General features: G+C 43.8%; 1 long non-coding RNA gene across 1 annotated transcript; it reads right to left on the bottom strand.

The window, feature by feature from the left end:
• Nucleotides 1-1,949: 1,949 nt before the first annotated feature.
• On the bottom strand, nucleotides 1,950-5,813 carry LOC146869767 (uncharacterized). Its single transcript, XR_014981499.1, has 3 exons — nucleotides 5,727-5,813; nucleotides 4,080-4,205; nucleotides 1,950-2,263 (listed from the first exon to the last, which is right to left on the bottom strand). It is a non-coding gene; the product is annotated as an uncharacterized LOC146869767 (long non-coding RNA).
• Nucleotides 5,814-6,651: the final 838 nt, after the last annotated feature.

Below are 6,651 nucleotides of genomic sequence, written 5' to 3'. Positions count from 1 at the left end.
ACACGTACCTTACCAATACGCATCAGGCTTTTCATGGGCTGACATAAAAGGTAAAAAGTTTGAACAAGAACCACAGCAGACCTAGGCTAGATGTCCATGTAGTGGTGTGGACTGGAGTAGAGTGTAGTGGTATGACGGACAGTGGCGCATTGATTTAGTCACTTCATTGGGAAAATTCTAGGTTGCTGCAGTGCATTTGACATTTCTCTGGCTCGGTCAAAATGTAAGTAAGGGGTAGGGTGCCTGGCCTGTGCCGCGGTTCTCCTGTTCTGTGGCTGTGCTGGCTCCTGAATCCTGTCCCGTTGTTGTTGTACCTTAATGCTTGCTGTAGAGTAGACACACTATGTAGCCTATCCAAGCTGCCTCAGTCTGAAAGTGTTCTCTCCAGAGTGTTGTCTTGCACTCCAATGTAATTGAGTTTATTGTTGTAAAGGCTGTAATTTTTCAATACCCCGTTTGTTTTTCCATCTACACTTACAGGCCGGCCGGCCCTTTACCCTGTGCTACAGTGGGAGAAACGACTCACACGTACCTTACCAATACGCATCAGGCAGGCAGTGATACCCAAGATTGATGTGCGGAGTGTCCATGGAAGGGAGGACCAAGAAGAATGACGAGAATGATGCAACTCCTCATTTGGACCAGGATAATACAGTAACTTTAGTATCATCATTCGTCTTTACATTTATTTGCTTGCTTTTTTCTCTTTAATCATTACGACTGTGTGTTGTGGTTTGTTTGTTAATTGATCCAACTTTTTTTTAGTTTCCTTAGCTAGCTTGAAAAATGAAAGTAAGCCCGGTAGAGCATGTAATTGGGTTCGGTCTGAGCTCTGAGGGCGTCAGACAGGCAAGGCAAATTTCAATTTCGTCCCTGACTGTACTGTCTCATTGGGTCATAGTAGTTATAGTACAACTCATTATCTCATTAACCATCAAGTTATCCTCCTCAGCATGCATGCATTTGCTTTCTCTCACTTCATACTTTGATTTCTTTGATAATGGATCATGGTCGTCTTACAAGATTGTGTTTTACTTTTGTTGTGTCCATGCATATTGTCTGTTTTTCTTTCTCAAACCTTTCCCAAAACCCCACTTCCCATCCAATCATCAATCCCTAACCCTCTTCCCCCGGGCTGTGTGATTTATATTGAGGTGTGATGTGATGACTATGTACACCAATTGATCACACGCTTGCTGGGGCAGATGTGGTGAAAGCAACACTAATTGAATTTCAACTAAGGCAGGGCAAGGATCTTCTTCTGCTTGACCACCCATGCTGTAGTTTACTTTGTGTTCTGTTCCACTCCTCCTCCCTGAGTCTCAGTCAAGTGACTTTCTCTTTCTTTTTTCAAACGCTATTGCCAGTGTCTACTACTACCACCACTATAATGGCATCTACTCCGTCAATTTGGGAAACCAACCATGCAGCCATCAGTGTGCCGAACTTCATCATCAATCACAGGTAAGATAAGTTTGGTGGGAGGTATGGACTAGGAGGAGAGACTGACAGTACTATGACAATTAAAAATAACTCAGTGAGGGGTACTGCATCTATCGGTTTGTGTGTTACAAAATCGGCAGATCTTTTAAATCAAACACTGGCTGTGGGCATGCAGCAGCACGGAAACAAAGTAAACAACCATGTAACTTACATTGAATTCGGAAAACTGTAACCCACCACAAAAAACATTAACATCATATAAATAAATAGTAAGTATATTTTTAATATCCCCTAACAAAAATAAACTATCCCGCTCTGACCTAACCCACCCCCCTCCCTAACCCCAACGAAACGAAAGTCCAAAGTCCCAATGTCCGTTGAAATCCCCAACGCCCACAAACCCACCCACCAACAAAAGGAATTAAAAAAGGGGCAAACGACGAGGTCCTCTATTGTCGGCGGGCCTTAAGGTGTTTGTCCACCAGGATCTTGACCCGCTCCTCCATGTTCTCCTCCCAGCGGGCCATCCGGCGGAGCAGCTGGCGGCGAAATGCCCTAAAGTTGCTTCCAGGGTGGGGGGCAGCAGTGCTGGAAATCGAGGCGCGGCGGCGGGCGAATGCCGGACCACGGCGCCGTGAAAGTGGAGGCCGGGCCTGACTGGGGCCCGGGGCATTGGAGGAGGCTGCAGCTTCAGCCGCCTCCTCCTCCTCCTCCTCCTGAGCCACCAGCCGGTGATAATGCTCGCAGATGGCCTCCAGTTTCCGGCGCCGGGCCCTAGCGGCCAACTCCTTCCTTGATGGTTTATTGGAAGGAGTATCATCTATATCAAAAAAGAAAAAGAACATGTTGGAGCCAATACTCTTAGCAAAACAGGAACACTAAAATCATTCAACACATAGTGTCACAGTATCACTAGCAAGCACAGTTCATAACATTTGGGATTTGGTGCTGGGGTAAGTATCTCTAATCCTACTTCCTTGGACTCTAACATTTGTGACCGTTTCAGACATTATTTATAAATATAATCGTACTATGTATGTACTGCGGTACACCAGTCGTGCTGTTCTTATCTGTAGTTTAGCCCAATTACATAACCTTGTTGTAGGCGGCATGCCAGGTCCATCAGCTAAGCTTGCACCCAAGAGAAACAGATATGAGCCACATGATGATGCAGACTCACGTTACTTTTATTTACTACTACTGTCTGCAGGTGGGGAAGCTCATCTTTTTGTCTGACGCCTTACGGCCGTTGGCACTGGTCATACTCTGTTACATGAGGGCAAATGGCATGCACAATTTCACTTACACCCTGCCATGGGTACTACAAAAAGGCTGATTATTTATTTATCGGATCCAACGATCATTGCTTATATTCATATTATAGATGCTGCTAGTGCTAATACGATATACGACATCAGGTCGGTAGCGGTCGGTGGTGGGAGTGCTGCCGGTCGGTGACGTGGGAAGGTGCAGGGTGGGGATAGTAAACGATGGATTAAGGACATTCACAGGTAATTAAAGAATACATTAAAAAAAAACCATTGCTGCACACAGTAGCACACACTGCATCGCATTCGGCGGTGCAGTGCGCACCTTGAAAATAGTTTTATTTATTTTTATGTTGATTACCTGTATTTGGCCGTAACAGTAATACACAGTTTACTCGCCAGTGCCACCCACCCGTCCCCTCCCCATGTCGCCGCCCGCCAACAATCCCACCACCAACCGCTACTGCAGAGGGTACTTTGCTTTCATTGCTTGTGTAACCAATATACATAAACATTAAACAACAGATAGGCCACCCTTTGCAGGCTGGCTGCCCCAATCGAAAATACATTAATAATAATAGGTAGGGAGTGGTCCCCAGAGTGGGAGGAAGGGGTTTCCGCTTGATAATATATGACGTGCTTGCAAACTACTGCAAGTGTACTGTATGCTCATAATACTACCTTGATTCCTCTAGGCTTTGCTACTGTCGCGCAGTTTCTGTTACATTTTCTTCAAAGTAAGAATCTCCAGTGACACTTTCCACCTATACTGTCTCTTGGTGATAGTACATCCAGGCATACATCCATTAAAGTAAACGTCTATCCTTTTGTATATATCTCTTAACAAACCTTAGTTGGTTTCACCAACAAACACCCATGCTTCTGCTCCTTCCTTCCTTGCCTTGGCTTTGAGTTTGAACCAAAAACACCGCTGATTCTTGCTATCTAGTACTATCCACCCATACTGTGTCGCCCACCCAGGCAGGCATTCTTTCACTTTCCACCCATCCTTCAACAACCCATGCATCTGATCTTATTACTATCAGACTCCTATACATGCTTCCAACAACATATCCTTCTCTGCCGGTCAGTCATATTGTTTATCTCGCCCGTCCTTCCACCCTTAGTGCTTTCCCTCTATGTTCAACACATCCATGAAGGTCATCTGATCTGAGTTTGTCTTCTCCATAAAACATTCACAGCTGATTTTGGAGTCAAATAGAAGAGGCCATTGGTTACTCTACTCACGCTGGTAATGCTACGTAAAGGGTGTCTTCTTCAACCGTTGTATAATGTCGCACAGTACAGTGAAATAGTGAACACAGTTCCATCTAGCTGTAATGTCAAGAAGTAATGAATATAACTTACCGCCGCCGGCCACTGCTGCTGGATCCCCCCTGGGCCCTGTGTCTCCTGCAGGTGCCGCCAGTTCGCCTGCCCCCTCCGGAATGGCCGCATCGCTGGCCCCGACGGCACTGGTGGATGGTAGTGTGCCTAGAAAAAAGCATCAAATTTTTTTTAGATGCCTGTAAACCTCCCCCTATTTTAAGTGTTCACTTGGAACATTGAACAAAAAGTTAATGCGATGCAACATACATCAGCACTAGACAGTAAGTACAGTCAGTAGACAGACACTAGTAGGATATGGTTCCACTTCCTAGGGTCATCTAGTCCTACTCTACTCTTTTGAAAGTTAGCCTGAGCCATGAGTAACCCTTTTAGATTCATCATGTCGACTACTACTCTTTTGGTGCATATTATACCTGCCAGCGTATTGGCATGTGCAGTAGATGCCTTTAAGGCCGCTTGACTGTTGCGTACAAGTGAAGAGGTCGAAAAAAAAACAACATATTGACTTTGTTTAGTTTATATTGCTTAGCCATCACACATACATGTTACACTTTTTGGCATGACTGCAAAATGCTAGCATCATTCACCAGTATACTATCTAACGGCTAACTCGCAGCGTTTTTCTCATATATCATAGGCGGAAGATTCCCTTCTACAAACCAGAGATTTACAGAGCATAGTGGATGCAAGATGATGTAACCAGTATTTCTACGTTCTACGGTGAGGGATCTTCCAGAATTATAAAGATCTTGGCTCTTGTTCTTGTTGTCAATCATGCACTTGTAAATGTTTACTGTTTTAATGTTAGGCTTTTTGCTGGCTTATTGACTATGGCTGTCGTAAATTAAATTTCATATTAACGATGTACAGAGTTTGATACTTGTTTCAAATAAACCTTTTGAACTTACACATAGACTCTGTTGTATTTGGTGTGGTGGAGTGGACTTACACAAGTGTGTGAGCAAAATGGTGTTTGTTATTATGTTCTGGATTGTCTCTGTCTCCGTCATCATCAACATTGTGTATCGTCTTCGTGGGGGGGTCGGGAGTGGGACCCTAATGTGAGACACTATAGCTAGTCTGTTAGGGGATCCTGGGTTCTTCGGACTGAGGTGTGATCAGTAAGATCCAACCTCCCATCAGCACCATCCTATTTTGTTGTGCATAGTTCTGTATGTGGCTCTGCAGAATCCTAGACAATAGTAGTATCATGTACTATCCGATCAAAAATACTAGTCAAATATCTGGTTGGGCATTTTGTTTGTGGTAATTGTCAAAGCCTCAACATTGAGAAGACTTGAAGAGGACAACCCAAAGGACAGGACCCAGTGGCTAGAGCTATTGGTCAATCAGAGTTTTATTGTTGCAAAGAAAACCTTCTATTAAAGAGTGGGCAACTGTGCAAGCTTCGCTACACACAGAGTAATAATAGTAATAGTAGTAGTAGTATTAGTAGCACAGAGAGTCATAGCAGAGGGAGTTAGAAGCAACTTCGAGGCAGGGATAAACAGAATTAGTAAACAGATAGTCAAGGTCAAAGAAGTAAGCTTTTGTAAAAAAGAGATTCAGAAAGTGGAACCATAATTTAGAGTTTGGGAAAAAAAAGATGCAGTAACATAACATTTAGGGAAATATAAATGTCAATCTAACCAATGGAGGACTTACTGGGGCCAGCTGCAGGAGCCTCAGTAGAGGAGAGGTCCTGGGGTTCCCCCGCCGACTCCGACCCCGTCTTCTTGCCCCTGGGTGGTGCTGATGATCATGTAAAATATAATAAAGAAAGAGACCAACATTAAGGAGTGCTGTGAGAAAAATAATAAATCATTTGGAAAAACAATAAGTCAAAGAACATTTTAGGAAACAACAAGTGCAATAAAATTGACCTATCTAATCAGATGGATCGACTACTGGCTGCTTCCTAGTGCATTTACGGATCGTCTACTTATTTATGAACACTCCAGTGTTCCTTGATCATTCTGATTCCAAATACTAACAAAGCCTAGTAAGTACCACCTGACCTACACCACCTATTCCAGACGGGCCAATTGTTCACTAAGTCTGCACTTCAATTTTTTTCAGCCATCAAATGCATAGATGATGAGATGGAGGACACATGCATAGTTGCATACATTAGTGCATACATACAACAAATTGTGGGTTGGTTGCATAATGCTGATCTAGTTCTGCTACTGACTGACCATGCTAAGCCTACCACTCACTAAACAAAGTACAAAAGGTTCGACGGAGGACTGGGGTAAGCAGCACTCAGTGACAGAGGATGCGTCACGCAGACCGCATAAAACAATTAGTAACTACTACTAACAAACTAAACCTTGTATCCAATATCCATCCACCACTATTTCACAGTAGGACAATGGAAGGACTAGAGTCTCTCTAGCAAATCGCATTACCTAACTTCAGTTCTGTAAAGTAAACTCTTACATAATCAGCATAAGCACAAGCTAGCGCAAACTACGTTGCAAACAAGTAAGAGTACCACCGTGCACCTGGGTCCTTAAATCAAAGAACATTTTGCTTTTTGGAACGTAATACCAGCAACGCTTGGCACGCAGCAGTAATCTTGTTGTTC

Source organism: Triturus cristatus, chromosome 1_1, assembly GCF_964204655.1.
Source record: "Triturus cristatus chromosome 1_1, aTriCri1.1, whole genome shotgun sequence".
NCBI lineage: Eukaryota > Metazoa > Chordata > Amphibia > Caudata > Salamandridae > Triturus > Triturus cristatus.
The sequence above is the reverse complement of the archived record's forward strand: the minus strand, read 5'-3'. Positions and strand labels throughout refer to the sequence as shown.